We start from the raw sequence: 25388 nt of genomic DNA, 5'->3' as shown, positions 1-25388 counted from the left end.
TCATTGGATGATGTCATAATCATTTTGTTGATGTCATAATCATTGGATGATGTCATAATCATTAGATGATGTCATAATCATTTTGTTGATGTCATAATCATTTGATGATGTCATAATCATTTGATGTCATAATCATTTTGTTGATGTCATAATGATTTGATGATGTCATAATCATTTGATGTCATAATCATTGGATGATGTCATAATCATTTTGTTGATGTCATAATCATTTGATGATTTCATAATCATTTGATGATGTCATTATGATTTTGTTGATGTCATAATCATTAGATGATGTCATAATCATTTTGTTGATGTCATAATCATTTGATGATGTCATAATCATTTTGTTGATGTCATAATCATTTTGTTGATGTCATAATGATTTGATGAATATCATAATCATTTGATGTCATAATCATTGGATGATGTCATAATCATTTTGTTGATGTCATAATCATTTGATGATGTCATAATCATTTGATGTCATAATCATTGGATGATGTCATAATCATTTGATGATGTCATAATGATTTTGTTGATGTCATAATCATTTGATGATGCCATAATCATTTTGTTGATGTCATAGTCATTTGATGATGTCATAATCATTGATGTCATAATCATTGGATGATGTCATAATCATTTTGTTGATGTCATAATCATTTGATGATGTCATAATGATTAGATGATGTCATAATCATTTTATTGATGTCATACTCATTTGATGATGTCATAATCATTGATGTCATAATCATTGGATGATGTCATAATCATTTTGTTGATGTCATAATCATTGGATGATGTCATAATCATTAGATGATGTCATAATCATTTTGTTGATGTCATAATCATTTGATGATGTCATAATCATTTGATGTCATAATCATTTTGTTGATGTCATAATCATTTGATGATGTCATAACCATTTGATGTCATAATCATTGGATGATGTCATAATCATTTTGTTGATGTCATAATCATTTGATGATGTCATAATCATTGGATGATGTCATAATCATTTTGTTGATGTCATAATCATTTGATGATGTCATAATCATTTGATGTCATAATCATTGGATGATGTCATAATCATTTTGTTGATGTCATAATCATTTGATGATGTCATAATCATTTGATGTCATAATCATTGGATGATGTCATAATCATTTTGTTGATGTCATAATCATTTGATGATGTCATAATCATTAGATGATGTCATAATCATTTTGTTGATGTCATAATCATTTGATGATGTCATAATCATTTGATGTCACAATCATTGGATGATGTCATAATCATTTTGTTGATGTCATAATCATTTGATGATGTCATAATCATTTGATGATGTCATAATCATTTTGTTGATGTCATAATCATTTGATGATGTCATAATCATTGGATGATGTCATAATCATTTTGTTGATGTCATAATCATTTTGTTGATGTCATAATCATTGGATGATGTCATAATCCTTTTGTTGATGTCATAATCATTTGATGATGTCATAATCATTAGATGATGTCATAATCATTTTGTTGATGTCATAATCATTTGATGATGTCATAATCATTTTTTTGATGTCATAATCATTTTGTTGATGTCATAATGATTTGATGATATCATAATCATTTGATGTCATAATCATTGGATGATGTCATAATCATTTTGTTGATGTCGTAATCATTTGATTATGTCATAATCATTTGATGTCATAATCATTGGATGATGTCATAATCATTTTGTTGATGTCATAATCATTAGATGATGTCATAATCATTTTGTTGATGTCATAATCATTTGATGATGTCATAATCATTTGATGTCATAATCATTTTGTTGATGTCATAATGATTAGATGATGTCATAATCATTTGATGTCATAATCATTGGATGATGTCATAATCATTTTGTTGATGTCATAATCATTTGATGATGTCATAATCATTTGATGTCATAATCATTTTGTTGATGTCATAATGATTAGATGATGTCATAATCATTTGATGTCATAATCATTGGATGATGTCATAATCATTTTGTTGATGTCATAATCATTTGATGATGTCATAATCATTAGATGATGTCATAATCATTTTGTTGATGTCATAATCATTTGATGATGTCATAATCATTTGATGTCATAATCATTGGATCATGTCATAATCATTAGATGATGTCATAATCATTTTGTTGATGTCATAATCATTTTGTTGATGTCATAATCATTTGATGATGTCATAATCATTTGATGTCATAATCATTGGATGATGTCATAATCATTTTGTTGATGTCATAATCATTTGATGATGTCATAATCATTTTGTTGATGTCATAATCATTTGATGATGTCATAATCATTTGATGTCATAATCATTCGATTATGTCATAATCATTTTGTTGATGTCATAATGATTTGATGATGTCATAATCATTTGATGTCATAATCATTGGATGATGTCATAATCATTTTGTTGATGTCATAATCATTTGATGATGTCATAATCATTAGATGATGTCATAATCATTTGATGATGTCATAATCATTTGATGATGTCATAAGCACTGATGTCATAATCATTGGATGATGTCATAATCATTTTGTTGATGTCATAATCATTGGATGATGTCATAATCATTTGATGATGTCATAATCATTTTGTTGATGTCATAATCATTTGATGATGTCATAACCATTTGATGTCATAATCATTGGATGATGTCATAATCATTTTGTTGATGTCATAATCATTTGATGATGTCATAATCATTTGATGTCATAATCATTGGATGATGTCATAATCATTTTGTTGATGTCATAATCATTTGATGATGTCATAACCATTTGATGTCATAATCATTGGATGATGTCATAATCATTTTGTTGATGTCATAATCATTTTGCTGATGTCATAATCATTTGATGATGTCATAATCATTTGATGTCATAATCATTGGATGATGTCATAATCATTTTGTTGATGTCATAATCATTTGATGATGTCATAATCATTTTGTTGATGTCATAATCATTTGATGATGTCATAACCATTTAATGTCATAATCATTGGATGATGTCATAATCATTTTTTTGATGTCATAATCATTTGATGATGTCATAATCATTAGATGATGTCATAATCATTTTGTTGATGTCATAATCATTTGATGATGTCATAATCATTTGATGTCATAATCATTGGATGATGTCATAATCATTAGATGATGTCATAATCATTTTGTTGATGTCATAATCATTTTGTTGATGTCATAATCATTTTGTTGATGTCATAATCATTTGATGATGTCATAATCATTTTGTTGATGTCATAATCATTTGATGATGTCATAATCATTTGATGATGTCATAATCATTGGATGATGTCATAATCATTTTGTTGATGTCATAATCATTTGATGATGTCATAAACATTAGATGATGTCATAATCATTTTGTTGATGTCATAATGATTTGATGATGTCATAATCATTTGATGTCATAATCATTGGATGATGTCATAATCATTTGATGATGTCATAATCATTAGATGATGTCATAATCATTTTGTTGATGTCATAATCATTAGATGACGTCATAATCATTTTGTTGATGTCATAATCATTTTGTTGATGTCATAATCATTTGATGATGTCATAATCATTTGATGATGTCATAATCATTAGATGATGTCATAATCATTTTGTTGATGTCATAATCATTTGATGATGTCATATTCATTTGATGTCATAATCATTGGATGATGTCATAATCATTTTGTTGATGTCATAATCATTTGACGTCATAATCATTGGATGATGTCATAATCATTTTGTTGATGTCATAATCATTTGATGATGTCATAATCATTAGATGATGTCATAATCATTGGATGATGACATAATCATTTTGTTGATGTCATAATCATTTGATGTCATAATCATTGGATGATGTCATAATCATTTTGTTGATGTCATAATCATGTGATGATGTCATAATCATTAGATGATGTCATAATCATTTTGTTGATGTCATAATCATTTCATGATGTCATAATCATTTGATGTCATAATCATTGGATGATGTCATAATCATTTTGTTGATTTCATAATCATTTGATGATGTCATAATCATTAGATAATGTCATAATCATTTTGTTGAAGTCATAATCATTTGATGATGTCATAATAATTTTGTTGATGTCATAATGATTTGATGATGTCATAATCATTTGATGTCATAATCATTGGATGATGTCATAATCATTTTGTTGATGTCATAATCATTTGATGATGTCATAATCATTTGATGTCATAATCATTGGATGATGTCATAATCATTTTGTTGATGTCATAATCATTTGATGATGTCATAATCATTGGATGATGTCATAATCATTTTGTTGATGTCATAATCATTTGATGATGTCATAATCATATGATGTAATAATCATTGGATTATGTCATAATCATTTTGTTGATGTCATAATCATTTGATGATGTCATAATCATTAGATGATGTCATAATCATTTTGTTGATGTCATAATCATTTGATGATGTCATAATCATTAGATGATGTAATAATCATTTTGTTGATGTCATAATCATTTGATGATGTCATAATCATTTGATGTCATAATCATTGGATGATGTCATAATCATTTTGTTGATGTCATAATCATTTGATGATGTCATAATCATTTGATGATGTCATAATCATTTTGTTGATGTTATAATCATTTGATGATGTCATAATCATTTGATGTCATAATCATTGGATAATGTCATAATCATTTTGTTGATGTCATAATCATTGGATGATGTCATAATCATTTTGTTGATGTCATAATCATTGGATGATGTCATAATCATTAGATGATGTCATAATCATTTTCTTGATGTCATAATCATTTGATGATGTCATAATCATTTGATGTCATAATCACTGGATGATTTCATAATCATTTGATGATGTCATTATGATTTTGTTGATGTCATAATAATCATTTGATGATGCCATAATCATTTTGTTGATGTCATAATCATTTTATGATGTCATAATCATTTTGTTGATGTCATAATCATTTTGTTGATGTCATAATGATTTGATGATGTCATAATCATTTGATGTCATAATCATTGGATGATGTCATAATCATTTTGTTGATGTCATAATCATTTGGTGATGTCATAATCATTAGATGATGTCATAATCATTTTGTTGATGTCATAATCATTTGATGATGTCATAATCATTGATATCATAATCATTGGATGATGTCATAATCATTTTGTTGATGTCATAATCATTGGATGATGTCATAATCATTAGATGATGTCATAATCATTTTGTTGATGTCATAATCATTTGATGATGTCATAATCATTTGATGTCATAATCATTTTGTTGATGTCATAATGATTTGATGATGTCATAATCATTTGATGTCATAATCATTGGATGATGTCATAATCATTTTGTTGATGTCATAATCATTTGATGATGTCATAATCATTGGATGATGTCATAATCATTTTGTTGATGTCATAATCATTTGATGATGTCATAATCATTTGATGTCATAATCATTGGAAGATGTCATAATCATTTTGTTGATGTCATAATCATTTGATGATGTCATAATCATTAGATGATGTCATAATCATTTTGTTGATGTCATAATGATTTAATGATGTCATAATCATTTGATGTCATAATCATTGGATGATGTCATAATCATTTTGTTGATGTCATAATCATTGGATGATGTCATAATCATTGGACGATGTCATAATCATTTTGTTGATGTCATAATCATTTGATGATGTCATAATCATTTGATGTCATAATCATTGGATGATGTCATAATCATTTTGTTGATGTCATAATCATTTGATGATGTCGTAATCATTAGATGATGTCATAATCATTTTGTTGATGTCATAATCATTTGATGATGTCATAATCATTGATGTCATAATCATTGGATGATGTCATAATCATTTTGTTGATGTCATAATCATTGAATGATGTCATAATCATTAGATGATGTCATAATCATTTTGTTGATGTCATGATCATTTGATGATGTCATAATCATTTGATGTCATAATCATTTTGTTGATGTCATAATGATTTGATGATGTCATAATCATTTGATGATGTCATAATCATTAGATGATGTCATAATCATTTTGTTGATGTCATAATCATTTGATGATGTCATAATCATTTTGTTGATGTCATAATCATTTTGTTGATGTCATAATGATTTGATGAATATCATAATCATTTGATGTCATAATCATTGGATGATGTCATAATCATTTTGTTGATGTCATAATCATTTGATGATGTCATAATCATTTGATGTCATAATCATTGGATGATGTCATAATCATTTGATGATGTCATAATGATTTTGTTGATGTCATAATCATTTGATGATGCCATAATCATTTTGTTGATGTCATAATCATTTGATGATGTCATAATCATTGATGTCATAATCATTGGATGATGTCATAATCATTTTGTTGATGTCATAATCATTTGATGATGTCATAATCATTAGATGATGTCATAATCATTTTGTTGATGTCATACTCATTTGATGATGTCATAATCATTGATGTCATAATCATTGGATGATGTCATAATCATTTTGTTGATGTCATAATCATTGGATGATGTCATAATCATTAGATGATGTCATAATCATTTTGTTGATGTCATAATCATTTGATGATGTCATAATCATTTGATGTCATAATCATTTTGTTGATGTCATAATGATTTGATGATGTCATAATCATTTTGTTGATGTCATAATCATTTGATGATGTCATAATCATTTGATGTCATAATCATTTTGTTGATGTCATAATCATTTGATGATGTCATAATCATTTGATGTCATAATCATTTTGTTGATGTCATAATCATTTTGTTGATGTCATAATCATTTGATGATGTCATAATCATTTGATGATGTCATAATCATTGGATGATGTCATAATCATTTTTTTATGTCATAATCATTTGATGATGTCATAATCATTTTGTTGATGTCATAATCATTTGATGATGTCATAATCATTTGATGTCATAATCATTGGATGATGTCATAATCATTTTGTTGAAGTCATAATCATTTGATGATGTCATAATCATTTTGTTGATGTCATAATCATTTGATGTCATAATCATTGGATGATGTCATAATCATTTTGTTGATGTCATAATCATTTGATGATGTCATAATCATTTGATGTCATAATCATTGGATGATGTCATAATCATTTTGTTGATTTCATAATCATTTGATGATGTCATAATCATTAAATGATGTCATAATCATTTTGTTGATGTCATAATCATTTGATGATGTCATAATTATTTGATGTCATAATCATTGGATGATGTCATAATCATTTTGTTGATGTCATAATCATTTGACGTCATAATCATTGGATGATGTCATAATCATTTTGTTGATGTCATAATCATTTGATGATGTCATAATCATTTGATGTCATAATCATTGGATGATGTCATAATCATTTTGTTGATGTCATAATCATTTGATGATGTCATAATCATTAGATGATGTCATAATCTTTGGATGATGACATAATCATTTTGTTGATGTCATAATCATTTGATGTCATAATCATTGGATGATGTCATAATCATTTTGTTGATGTCATAATCATTTGATGATGTCATAATCATTAGATGATGTCATAATCATTTTGTTGATGTCATAATCATTTCATGATGTCATAATCATTTGATGTCATAATCATTGGATGATGTCATAATCATTTTGTTGATGTCATAATCATTTGATGATGTCATAATCATTAGATAATGTCATAATCATTTTGTTGAAGTCATAATCATTTGATGATGTCATAATCATTTTGTTGATGTCATAATGATTTGATGATGTCATAATCATTGGATGATGTCATAATCATTTTGTTGATGTCATAATCATTTGATGATGTCATAATCATTTGATGTCATAATCATTGGATGATGTCATAATCATTTTGTTGATGTCATAATCATTTGATGATGTCATAATCATTGGATGATGTCATAATCATTTTGTTGATGTCATAATCATTTGATGATGTCATAATCATATGATGTAATAATCATTGGATGATGTCATAATCATTTTGTTGATGTCATAATCATTTGATGATGTCATAATCATTAGATGATGTCATAATCATTTTGTTGATGTCATAATCATTGGATGATGTCATAATCATTTTGTTGATGTCATAATCATTTGATGATGTCATAATCATTTGATGTCATAATCATTGGATAATGTCATAATCATTTTGTTGATGTCATAATAATTTTATGATGTCATAATCATTTTGTTGATGTCATAATCATTGGATGATGTCATAATCATTTTGTTGATGTCATAATCATTGGATGATGTCATAATCATTAGATGATGTCATAATCATTTTGTTGATGTCATAATCATTTGATGATGTCATAATCATTTGATGTCATAATCATTGGATGGTTTCATAATCATTTGATGATGTCATTATGATTTTGTTGATGTCATAATCATTTGATGATGCCATAATCATTTTGTTGATGTCATAATCATTTGATGATGTCATAATCATATGATGTAATAATCATTGGATGATGTCATAATCATTTTGTTGATGTCATAATCATTAGATGATGTCATAATCATTTTGTTGATGTCATAATCATTGGATGATGTCATAATCATTTTGTTGATGTCATAATCATTTGATGATGTCATAATCATTTGATGATGTCATAATCATTTTGTTGATGTTATAATCATTTGATGATGTCATAATCATTTGATGTCATAATCATTGGATAATGTCATAATCATTTTGTTGATGTCATAATCATTTTATGATGTCATAATCATTTTGTTGATGTCATAATCATTGGATGATGTCATAATCATTTTGTTGATGTCATAATCATTGGATGATGTCATAATCATTAGATGATGTCATAATCATTTTGTTGATGTCATAATCATTTGATGATGTCATAATCATTTGATGTCATAATCATTGGATGATTTCATAATCATTTGATGATGTCATTATGATTTTGTTGATGTCATAATCATTTGATGATGCCATAATCATTTTGTTGATGTCATAATCATTTTATGATGTCATAATCATTTTGTTGATGTCATAATCATTTTGTTGATGTCACAATCATTTGATGATGTCATAATCATTTGATGTCACAATCATTGGATGATGTCATAATCATTTTGTTGATGTCATAATCATTTGATGATGTCATAATCATTTGATGATGTCATAATCATTTTGTTGATGTCATAATCATTTTGTTGATGTCATAATCATTGGATGATGTCATAATCCTTTTGTTGATGTCATAATCATTTGATGATGTCATAATCATTAGATGATGTCATAATCATTTTGTTGATGTCATAATCATTTGATGATGTCATAATCATTTTGTTGATGTCATAATCATTTTGTTGATGTCATAATGATTTGATGATATCATAATCATTTGATGTCATAATCATTGGATGATGTCATAATCATTTTGTTGATGTCATAATCATTTGATTATGTCATAATCATTTGATGTCATAATCATTGGATGATGTCATAATCATTTTGTTGATGTCATAATCATTTTGTTGATGTCATAATCATTGGATGATGTCATAATCCTTTTGTTGATGTCATAATCATTTGATGATGTCATAATCATTAGATGATGTCATAATCATTTTGTTGATGTCATAATCATTTGATGATGTCATAATCATTTTGTTGATGTCATAATCATTTTGTTGATGTCATAATGATTTGATGATATCATAATCATTTGATGTCATAATCATTGGATGATGTCATAATCATTTTGTTGATGTCATAATCATTTGATTATGTCATAATCATTTGATGTCATAATCATTGGATGATGTCATAATCATTTTGTTGATGTCATAATCATTAGATGATGTCATAATCATTTTGTTGATGTCATAATCATTTGATGATGTCATAATCATTTGATGTCATAATCATTTTGTTGATGTCATAATGATTAGATGATGTCATAATCATTTGATGTCATAATCATTGGATGATGTCATAATCATTTTGTTGATGTCATAATCATTTGATGATTTCATAATCATTAGATGATGTCATAATCATTTTGTTGATGTCATAATCATTTCATGATGTCATAATCATTTGATGTCATAATCATTGGATGATGTCATAATCATTTTGTTGATGTCATAATCATTTGATGATGTCATAATCATTAAATGATGTCATAATCATTTTGTTGATGTCATAATCATTTGATGATGTCATAATCATTGATGTCATAATCATTGGATGATGTCATAATCATTTGATTATGTCATAATCATTTGATGTCATAATCATTGGATGATGTCATAATCATTGGATGATGTCATAATCATTAGATGACGTCATAATCATTTTGTTGATGTCATAATCATTTGATGATGTCATATTCATTTGATGTCATAATCATTTTGTTGATGTCATAATCATTTGATGATGTCATAATCATTTGATGTCTTAATCATTGGATGATGTCATAATCATTTTGTTGATGTCATAATCATTTGATGATGTCATAATCATTTTGTTGATGTTATAATCATTTGATGATGTCATAATCATTTGATGTCATAATCATTGGATAATGTCATAATCATTTTGTTGATGTCATAATCATTTTATGATGTCATAATCATTTTGTTGATGTCATAATCATTGGATGATGTCATAATCATTTTGTTGATGTCATAATCATTGGATGATGTCATAATCATTAGATGATGTCATAATCATTTTGTTGATGTCATAATCATTTGATGATGTCATAATCATTTGATGTCATAATCATTGGATGATTTCATAATCATTTGATGATGTCATTATGATTTTGTTGATGTCATAATCATTTGATGATGCCATAATCATTTTGTTGATGTCATAATCATTTTATGATGTCATAATCATTTTGTTGATGTCATAATCATTTTGTTGATGTCATAATGATTTGATGATGTCATAATCATTTGATGTCATAATCATTGGATGATGTCATAATCATTTTGTTGATGTCATAATCATTTGGTGATGTCATAATCATTAGATGATGTCATAATCATTTTGTTGATGTCATAATCATTTGATGATGTCATAATCATTGATGTCATAATCATTGGATGATGTCATAATCATTTTGTTGATGTCATAATCATTGGATGATGTCATAATCATTAGATGATGTCATAATCATTTTGTTGATGTCATAATCATTTGATGATGTCATAATCATTTGATGTCATAATCATTTTGTTGATGTCATAATGATTTGATGATGTCATAATCATTTGATGTCATAATCATTGGATGATGTCATAATCATTTTGTTGATGTCATAATCATTTGATGATGTCATAATCATTGGATGATGTCATAATCATTTTGTTGATGTCATAATCATTTGATGATGTCATAATCATTTGATGTCATAATCATTGGAAGATGTCATAATCATTTTGTTGATGTCATAATCATTTGATGATGTCATAATCATTAGATGATGTCATAATCATTTTGTTGATGTCATAATGATTTAATGATGTCATAATCATTTGATGTCATAATCATTGGATGATGTCATAATCATTTTGTTGATGTCATAATCATTGGATGATGTCATAATCATTGGATGATGTCATAATCATTTTGTTGATGTCATAATCATTTGATGATGTCATAATCATTTGATGTCATAATCATTGGATGATGTCATAATCATTTTGTTGATGTCATAATCATTTGATGATGTCATAATCATTAGATGATGTCGTAATCATTTTGTTGATGCCATAATCATTTCATGATGTCATAATCATTTGATGTCATAATCATTGGATGATGTCATAATCATTTTGTTGATGTCATAATCATTGGATGATGTCATAATCATTGGATGATGTCATAATCATTTTGTTGATGTCATAATCATTTGATGATGTCATAATCATTTGATGTCATAATCATTGGATGATGTCATAATCATTTTGTTGATGTCATAATCATTTGATGATGTCATAATCATTTGATGATGTCATAATCATTTTGTTGATGTCATAATCATTTGATGATGTTATAATCATTTGATGTCATAATCATTGGATGATGTCATAATCATTTTGTTGATGTCATAATCATTTTATGATGTCATAATCATTTTGTTGATGTCATAATCATTGGATGATGTCATAATCCTTTTGTTGATGTCATAATCATTTGATGATGTCATAATCATTAGATGATGTCATAATCATTTTGTTGATGTCATAATCATTTGATGATGTCATAATCATTTTGTTGATGTCATAATCATTTTGTTGATGTCATAATGATTTGATGATGTCATAATCATTTTGTTGATGTCATAATCATTTGATGATGTCATAATCATTTGATGATGTCATAATGATTTTGTTGATGTCATAATCATTTGATGATGCCATAATCATTTTGTTGATGTCATAATCATTTTATGATGTCATAATCATTTTGTTGATGTCATAATCATTTTGTTGATGTCATAATGATTTGATGATGTCATAATCATTTGATGTCATAATCATTGGATGATGTCATAATCATTTTGTTGATGTCATAATCATTTGATGATGTCATAATCATTAGATGATGTCATAATCATTTTGTTGATGTCATAATCATTTGATGTTGTCATAATCATTGATGTCACAATCATTGGATGATGTCATAATCATTTTGTTGATGTCATAATCATTGGATGATGTCATAATCATTAGATGATGCCATAATCATTTTGTTGATGTCATAATCATTTGATGATGTCATAATCATTTGATGTCATAATCATTGGATGATGTCATAATCATTTTGTTGATGTCATAATCATTTGATGTCATAATCATTGGATGATGTCATAATCATTTTGTTGATGTCATAATCATTTGACGTCATAATCATTGGATGATGTCATAATCATTTTGTTGATGTCATAATTAATGTTGAGCATTCCGATACCGCAAGTATCGGGTATCGGCCGATACTTGCTGTATCGGAATTCCGATACCGACTTCCGATATTTTTTCAATATCGGAATTCGGCATCGGAATCGGAAGTTCAGTTGATTGACAGCCTGACGTTATCATGATGCGCGGTGTGTGCGCATCATGATGCGCCGTCATTTCGGGCCTTCCGGGGGTCTCTGCCGGCCTGCCTGGGGGCTGTGCCGGCCTGCCGGGGGGCTGTGTGGACTGCCCGGGGTCTGTACCGGCCTGCCGGTGGGCTGTGCCGGCCTGCCGGTGGTCTGTGCACCCTGTGGGGGTCTGTACCGGCTGCCGGGGGGCTGTGCCGGCCTGCCGGTGGTCTGTGCACCCTGTGGGGGTCTGTACCAGCCTGCCGGGGGGCTGTGCCGGCCTGCCGGTGGTCTGTGCACCCTGTGGGGGTCTGTACCGGCCTGCCGGGGGGCTGTGCCGGCCTGCCGGGGGGCTGTGCTGATGTCCGGGGGTCTGTGCAAGCATCGTCCGATGGGACTACAAGTCCCATCTGGCGATGCCTGCTACAATGACAGTGATTGACACATTAGCCAATGATGGGACAGTAGTAGTCCCATCATCCGGCTAATGTGTTAAATGTTAAAAAAAAAATACTACATACATACTACATGCATGCTACATACATACTACATGCTACATACATACTACATATATACTACATACATACTACATACATGCTACATACATGCTGCATGCTACATACATACTACATACATACTACATACATACTACATGCATGCTACATACATACTACATGCATGCTACATACATACTACATGCATGCTACATACATACTACATGCATGCTACATACATACTACATGCTACATACATACCACATACATACTACATACATACTACATACTAAATATATACTACATGCATGCTACATACATACTACATGCTACATACATACCACATACATGCTACATACATACTACATATATACTACATACATACTACATACATACTACATACATACTACATGCATACTACATGCATACTACATACATACTACATGCATGCTACATACATACTACATGCTACATACATACTACATATATACTACATACATACTACAAACATGCTACATACATGCTGCATGCTACATACATACTACATACATACTACATACATACTACATGCATGCTACATACATACTACATGCATGCTACATACATACTACATGCATGCTACATACATACTACATGCATGCTACATACATACTACATGCTACATACATACCACATACATACTACATACATACTACATACTACATATATACTACATGCATGCTACATACATACTACATGCTACATACATACCACATACATGCTACATACATACTACATATATACTACAAACATACTACATACATACTACATACATACTACATGCATACTACATGCATACTACATACATACTACATGCATGCTACATACATACTACATGCATGCTACATACATACTACATGCTACATACATACCACATACATACTACATACATACTACATACTACATATATACTACATGCATGCTACATACATACTACATGCTACATACATACCACATACATACTACATACATACTACATACATACTACATGCTACATACATACTACATATATACTACATGCATGCTACATACATACTACATGCTACATACATACCACATACATACTACATACATGCTACATACATACTACATATATACTACATGCATGCTACATACATACTACATATATACTACATGCATGCTACATACATACTGCATGCTACATGCATGCTACATACATACTACATACATACTACATGCTACATACATACCACATATATACTACATACATACAATACATTCATACAATACATACATAGACATACAGTACATATAACATAGAGTAACATACTTACCAATACTTGTCACATTGTTCCCCGAAGCCATTGTCTTTTCCGGAATAAATATTAACATAACAAACCACAAAAATACTCACCCACGATCCGAAGCAGTCCACGAGTGTGTCCCACGACGATCTGGGTAGAGAACTGCAGCATCAGCTGATGCTGCCGTTCTCTACGGGCTGCAGGAATCCAATGACGGAAGGTAGGTATCCTTCCGCACTGTATTCCTCCGCCATTTAAAAAAAAAAAAAGTCCCTAGTCTCACTTTATGCCATTGCCGTGTGGGAATTTTCAACAAAATGATTATGACATCAACAAAATGATTATGACATCATAAAATGATTATGACATCAACAAAATGATTAAGCATCATCAAATGATTATGACATCAACAAAATCATTTTGACATCATCAAATGATTATGACATCATCAAATGATTATGACATCAACAAAATGATTATGACATCATCCAATGATTATGACATCAATGATTATGACATCATCAAATGATTATGACATCAACAAAATGATTATGGCATCATCAAATGATTATGACATCAACAAAATCATTATGACATCATCAAATGATTATGACATCATCCAATGATTATGAAATCAAATGATTATGACATCATCAAATGATTATGACATCAACAAAATGATTATGACATCATCTAATGATTATGACATCATCAAATGATTATGCCATCAACAAAAGGATTATGACATCATCCAATGATTATGACATCAGCAAAATGATTATGACATCATAAAATGATTATGACATCAACAAAATGATTATGACATCATCCAATGATTATGACATCAAATGATTATGACATCATCAAATGATTATGACATCAACAAAATGATTATGACGTCATCAAATGATTATGACATCATCAAATGATTATGACATCATCAAATGATTATGACATCAAATGATTATGACATCATCAAATGATAATGACATCAACAAAATGATTATGACATCATCCAATGATTATGACATCATCCAATGATTATGACATCAACAATATGATTATGACATCATCCAATGATTATGACATCAAATGATTATGACATCATGAAATGACTATGACATCAACAAAATGATTACGACATCATCTAATGATTAAGACATCATCAAATGATTATGATATCAACAAAATGATTATGACATCATCCAATGATTATGACATCAAATGATTATGACATCATCAAATCATTATGACATCAACAAAATGATTATGACATCAAATGATTATGACATCATCAAATTATTATGACATCAACAAAATGATTATGACATCATCTAATGATTATGACATCAATGATTATGACATCATCAAATGATTAGGACATCATCTAATGATTATGACATCATCTAATGATTATGACATCATCAAATGATTATGACATCAACAAAATGATTATGACATCATCCAATGATTTTGACATCAAATGATTATGACATCATCAAATCATTATGACATCAACAAAATGATTATGACATCAACAAAATCATTATGATGTCATCAAATGATTATGAAATCATCCAATGATTATGACATCAACAAAATGATTATGACATCATCTAATGATTATGACATCATCCAATGATTATGACATCAACAAAATGATTATCACATCATCCAATGATTATGACATCAACAAAATGATTATGACATCATAAAATGATTATGACATCAACAAAACGATTATGACATTATCCAATGATTATGACATCAAATGATTATGACATCATCAAATGATTATGACATCAACAAAATGATTATGACATCATCAAATGATTATGACATCATCAAATGATTATGACATCAACAAAATGATTATGACATCATCTCATGATTATGACATCAAATGATTATGACATCATCAAATGATTATGACATCAACAAAATGATTATGACATCATCTAATGATTATGACATCATCAAATGATTATGACATCAACAAAATGATTATGACATCATCTAATGATTATGACATCATCAAATGATTATGACATCAACAAAATGATTATGACATCATCCAATGATTATTACATCATATGATTATGACATCATCAAATGATTATGACATCAACAAAATGATTATGACATCATCTAATGATTATGACATCATCAAATTATTATGACATCAACAAAATGATTATGACATCATCTAATGATTATGACATCATCCAATGATTATGACATCAACAAAATGATTATGACATCATCCAATGATTATGACATCAATGATTATGACATCATCAAATGATTAGGACATCATCTAATGATTATGACATCATCTAATGATTATGACATCATCAAATGATTATGACATCAACAAAATGATTATGACATCATCCAATGATTTTGACATCAAATGATTATGACATCATCAAATCATTATGACATCAACAAAATGATTATGACATCAACAAAATGATTATGACATCATAAAATGATTATGACATCAACAAAATCATTATGATGTCATCAAATGATTATGAAATCATCCAATGATTATGACATCAACAAAATGATTATGACATCATCTAATGATTATGACATCATCCAATGATTATGACATCAACAAAATGATTATGACATCATCCAATGATTATGACATCAACAAAATGATTATGACATCATAAAATGATTATGACATCAACAAAACGATTATGACATTATCCAATGATTATGACATCAAATGATTATGACATCATCAAATGATTATGACATCATCAAATGATTATGACATCATCTAATGATTATGACATCATCAAATGATTATGACATCAACAAAATGATTATGACATCATCAAATGATTATGACATCAACAAAATGATTATGACATCATCCAATGATTATTACATCATATGATTATGACATAATCAAATGATTATGACATCAACAAAATGATTATGACATCATCTAATGATTATGACATCATCAAATGATTATGACATCAACAAAATGATTATGACATCATCCAATGATTATGACATCAAATGATTATGACATCATCAAATGATTAAGACATCAACAAAATGATTATGACATCATCCAATGATTATGACATCAAATGATTATGACATCATCAAATCATTATGACATCAACAAAATGATTATGACATCATCTAATGATTATGACATCAACAAAATGATTATGACATTATCTAATGATTATGACATCATCAAATGATTATGACATCAACAAAATGATTATGACATCATCCAATGATTATGACATCAAATGATTATGACATCATGAAATGATTATGAAATCAACAAAATGATTATGACATCATCTAATGATTATGACATCATCAAATGATTATGACATCAACAAAATGATTATGACATCATCCATTGATTATGACATCAAATGATTATGACATCAACAAAATGATTATGTCATCATCCAATGATTATGACATCATCTAATGATTATGACACCATCAAATGATTATGACATCAACAAAATGATTATGACATCATCCAATGATTATGACATCAAATGATTATGACATCATCAAATGATTATGACATCAACAAAATGATTATGACATCATCCAATGATTATGACATCAAATGATTATGACATCAACAAAATGATTATGACATCATCCAATGATTATGACATCAAATGATGATGACATCATCAAATGATTATGACATCAACAAAATGATTATGACATCATCCAATGATTATGACATCAAATGATTATGACATCATCAAATGATTATGACATCATCAAATGATTATGACATCAACAAAATGATTATGACATCAACAAAATGATTATGACATCATCTAATGATTATGACATCAACAAAATGATTATGACATCATCTAATGATTATGACATCATCAAATGATTATGACATCAACAAAATGATTATGTCATCATCCAATGATTATGACATCAAATGATTATGACATCATCAAATGATTATGACATCAACAAAATGATTATGACATCATCCAATGATTATGACATCAAATGATTATGACATCATCAAATCATTATGACATCAACAAAATGATTATGACATCATCTAATGTTTATGACATCATCAAATGATTATGACATCAACAAAATGATTATGCCATCATCCAATGATTATGACATCAAATGATTATGACATCATCAAATGATTATGACATCAACAAAATGATTATGACATCATCAAATGATTATGACATCAACAAAATGATTATGACATCATCCATTGATTATGACATCAAATGATTATGACATCAACAAAATGATTATGACATCAACAAAATGATTATGACATCATCAAATGATTATGACATCAACAAAATGATTATGACATCATCTAATTATTATGACATCATCCAATGATTATGACATCAAATGATTATGACATCATCAAATGATTATGACATCAACAAAATGATTATGACATCATCTAATGATTATGACATCATCAAATGATTATGACATCAACAAAATGATTATGACATCATCCAATGATTATGACATCAAATGGTTATGACATCATCAAATGATTATGACATCAACAAAATGATTATGACATCATCCAATGATTATGACATCATCAAATGATTATGACATCAACAAAATGATTATGACATCATCCAATGATTATGACATCAAATGATTATGACATCAACAAAATGATTATGTCATCATCCAATGATTATGACATCATCTAATGATTATGACACCATCAAATGATTATGACATCAACAAAATGATTATGACATCATCCAATGATTATGACATCAAATGATTATGACATCATCAAATGATTATGACATCAACAAAATGATTATGACATCATCCAATGATTATGACATCAAATGATTATGACATCAACAAAATGATTATGACATCATCCAATGATTATGACATCAAATGATTATGACATCATCAAATGATTATGACATCATCAAATGATTATGACATCAACAAAATGATTATGACATCAACAAAATGATTATGACATCATCTAATGATTATGACATCAACAAAATGATTATGACATCATCTAATGATTATGACATCATCAAATGATTATGACATCAACAAAATGATTATGTCATCATCCAATGATTATGACATCAAATGATTATGACATCATCAAATGATTATGACATCAACAAAATGATTATGACATCATCCAATGATTATGACATCAAATGATTATGACATCATCAAATCATTATGACATCAACAAAATGATTATGACATCATCTAATGTTTATGACATCATCAAATGATTATGACATCAACAAAATGATTATGCCATCATCCAATGATTATGACATCAAATGATTATGACATCATCAAATGATTATGACATCAACAAAATGATTATGACATCATCAAATGATTATGACATCAACAAAATGATTATGACATCATCCATTGATTATGACATCAAATGATTATGACATAATCAAATGATTATGACATCAACAAAATGATTATGACATCAACAAAATGATTATGACATCATCAAATGATTATGACATCAACAAAATGATTATGACATCATCTAATTATTATGACATCATCCAATGATTATGACATCAAATGATTATGACATCATCAAATGATTATGACATCAACAAAATGATTATGACATCATCTAATGATTATGACATCATCAAATGATTATGACATCAACAAAATGATTATGACATCATCCAATGATTATGACATCAAATGGTTATGACATCATCAAATGATTATGACATCAACAAAATGATTATGACATCATCCAATGATTATGACATCATCAAATGATTATGACATCAACAAAATGATTATGACATCATCCAATGATTATGACATCAAATGATTATGACATCATCCAATGATTATGACATCAACAAAATGATTATGACATCAAATGATTATGACATCATCAAATGATTATGACATCAACAAAATGATTATGACATCATCTAATGATTATGACATCATCCAATGATTATGACATCAACAAAATGATTATGACATAATCCAATGATTATGACATCAATGATTATGACATCATCAAATGATTATGACATCAACAAAATGATTACAACATCATCTAATGATTATGACATCATCTAATGATTATGACATCAACAAAATGATTATGACATCATCCAATGATTATGACATCAAATGATTATGACATCATCAAATCATTATGACATCAAAAAAATGATTATGACATCAACAAAATGATTATGACATCATAAAATGATTATGACATCAACAAAATGATTATGGCATCATCAAATGATTATGACATCAACAAAATCATTATGACATCATCAAATGATTATGAAATCATCCAATGATTATGACATCAAATGACTATGACATCATCAAATGATTATGACATCAACAAAATGATTATGACATCATCTAATGATTATGACATCATACAATGATTATGACATCAACAAAATGATTATGACATCATCCAATGATTATGACATCAAAGATTATGACATCATCAAATGATTATGACATCAACAAAATGATTATGAAATCATCTAATGATTATGACATCCTCAAATGATTATGACATCAACAAAATGATTATGACATCATCCAATGATTATGACATCAAATGATTATGACATCATCAAATCATTATGACATCAACAAAATGATTATGACATCAACAAAATGATTATGACATCATAAAATGATTATGACATCAACAAAATGATTATGGCATCATCAAATGATTATGACATCAACAAAATCATTATGACATCATCAAATGATTTTGACATCATCCAATGATTATGACATCAAATGATTATGACATAATCAAATGATTATGACATCAACAAAATGATTATGACATCATCCAATGATTATGACATCAAATGATTATAATATCATCAAATCATTATTACATCAACAAAATGATTATGACATCAACAAAATGATTATGACATCATCAAATGATTATGACATCAACAAAATGATTATGACATCATCTAATGATTATGACATCATCAAATGATTATGACATCAACAAAAGGATTATGACATCATTCAATGATTATGACATCAACAAAATGATTATGACATCAACAAAATGATTATGACATCATCCAATGATTATGACATCAAATGATTATGACATCATCAAATGATTATGACATCAACAAAATGATTATGACATCATCTAATGATTATGACATCATCAAATGATTATGACATCAACAAAATGATTATGACTTCATCTAATGATTATGACATCATCAAATTATTATGACATCAACAAAATGATTATGACATCATCCAATGATTATGACATCAAATGATTATGACATCATCAAATGATTATGACATCAATAAAATGATTATGACATCATCTAATGATTATGACATCATCAAATGATTATGAAATCAACAAAATGATTATGACATCATCCAATGATTATGACATCAAATGATTATGACATCATCAAATGATTACGACATCAACAAAATGATTATGACATCATCCAATGATTATGACATCAAATGATTATGACATCAACAAAATGATTATGACATCATCAAATGATTATGACTTCAACAAAATGATTATGACATCATCCAATGATTATGACATCAAATGATTATGACATCATCAAATGATTATGACATCAACAAAATGATTATGACATCATCAAATGATTATGACATCAAAAAAATGATTATGACATCATCCAATGATTATGACATCAAATGATTATGACATCATCAAATGATTATGACATCAACAAAATGATTATGACATCATCCAATGATTATGACATCAAATGATTATGACATCATCAAATGATTATGACATCAACAAAATGATTATGACATCAACAAAATGATTATGACATCATCAAATGATTATGACATCAACAAAATGATTATGACATCATCCAATGATTATGACATCAAATGATTATGACATAATCAAATGATTATGACATCAACAAAATGAATATGACATCATCCAATGATTATGACATCAAATGATTATAATATCATCAAATCATTATTACATCAACAAAATGATTATGACATCAACAAAATGATTATGACATCATCAAATGATTATGACATCAACAAAATGATTATGACATCATCTAATGATTATGACATCATCAAATGATTATGACATCAACAAAAGGATTATGACATCATTCAATGATTATGACATCAACAAAATGATTATGACATCAACAAAATGATTATGACATCATCCAATGATTATGACATCAAATGATTATGACATCATCAAATGATTATGACATCAACAAAATGATTATGACATCATCTAATGATTATGACATCATCAAATGATTATGACATCAACAAAATGATTATGACTTCATCTAATGATTATGACATCATCAAATTATTATGACATCAACAAAATGATTATGACATCATCCAATGATTATGACATCAAATGATTATGACATCATCAAATGATTATGACATCAACAAAATGATTATGACATCATCTAATGATTATGACATCATCAAATGATTATGAAATCAACAAATGATTATGACATCAACAAAATGATTATGATATCATCCAATGATTATGACATCAAATGATTATGACATCATCAAATGATTACGACATCAACAAAATGATTATGACATCATCCAATGATTATGACATCAAATGATTATGACATCAACAAAATGATTATGACATCATCAAATGATTATGACTTCAACAAAATGATTATGACATCATCCAATGATTATGACATCAAATGATTATGACATCATCAAATGATTATGACATCAACAAAATGATTATGACATCATCAAATGATTATGACATCAAAAAAATGATTATGACATCATCCAATGATTATGACATCAAATGATTATGACATCATCAAATGATTATGACATCAACAAAATGATTATGACATCATCCAATGATTATGACATCAAATGATTATGACATCATCAAATGATTATGACATCAACAAAATGATTATGACATCAACAAAATGATTATGACATCATCAAATGATTATGACATCAACAAAATGATTATGACATCATCCAATGATTATGACATCAAATGATTATGACATCATCAAATCATTATGACATCAACAAAATGATTATGACTTCAAATGATTATGACATCATCAAATGATTATGACATCAACAAAATGATTATGACATCATCCAATGATTATGACATCAAATGATTATGACATCATCAAATCATTATGACATCAACAAAATGATTATGACTTCAAATGATTATGACATCATCAAATGATTATGACATCAACAAAATGATTATGACATCATCAAATCATTATGACATCAACAAAATGATTATGACATCAAATGATTATGACATCATCAAATGATTATGACATCAATAAAATGATTATGACATCATCCAATGATTATGACATCATCCAATGTTTATGACATCAACAAAATGATTATGACATCATCTAATGATTATGACATCATCAAATGATTATGACATCAACAAAATGATTATGGCATCATCCAATGATTATGACATCAAATGATTATGACATCATCAAATGATAATGACATCAACAAAATGATTATGACATCAAGAAAATGATTATGACATCAACAAAACGATTATGACATCATCAAATGATTATGACATCATCCAATGATTATGACATCAAATGATTATGACATCATCAAATCATTATGACATCATAAAATGATTATGACATCAAATGATTATGACATCATCAAATGATAATGACATCATCAAAATGATTATGACATCATCAAATGATTATGACATCATCAAATGATTATGACATCAACAAAATGATTACGACATCATCCAATGATTATGACATCAAATGATTATGACATCATCAAATGATTATGACATCAACAAAATGATTATGACATCATCCAATGATTATGACATCATCAAATCATTATGACATCAACAAAATGATTATGACATCAACAAAATGATTATGACATCATAAAATGATTATGACATCAACAAAATGATTATGGCATCATCAAATGATTATGACATCAACAAAATCATTATGAAATCATCAAATGATTAAGACATCATCCAATCATTATGACATCAAATGATTATGACATCAACAAAATGATTATGACATCATCCAATGATTATGACATCAAATGATTATGATATCATCAAATCATTATGACATCAACAAAATGATTATGACATCAACAAAATGATTATGACATCATCAAA

This window comes from Dendrobates tinctorius, unplaced genomic scaffold (genome assembly GCF_039654945.1).
Source record: "Dendrobates tinctorius isolate UK_male_01 unplaced genomic scaffold, ASM3965494v1 ptg000019l, whole genome shotgun sequence".
NCBI classification, from domain to species: Eukaryota; Metazoa; Chordata; class Amphibia; order Anura; family Dendrobatidae; genus Dendrobates; species Dendrobates tinctorius.
This window is presented reverse-complemented; position numbering follows the sequence as displayed.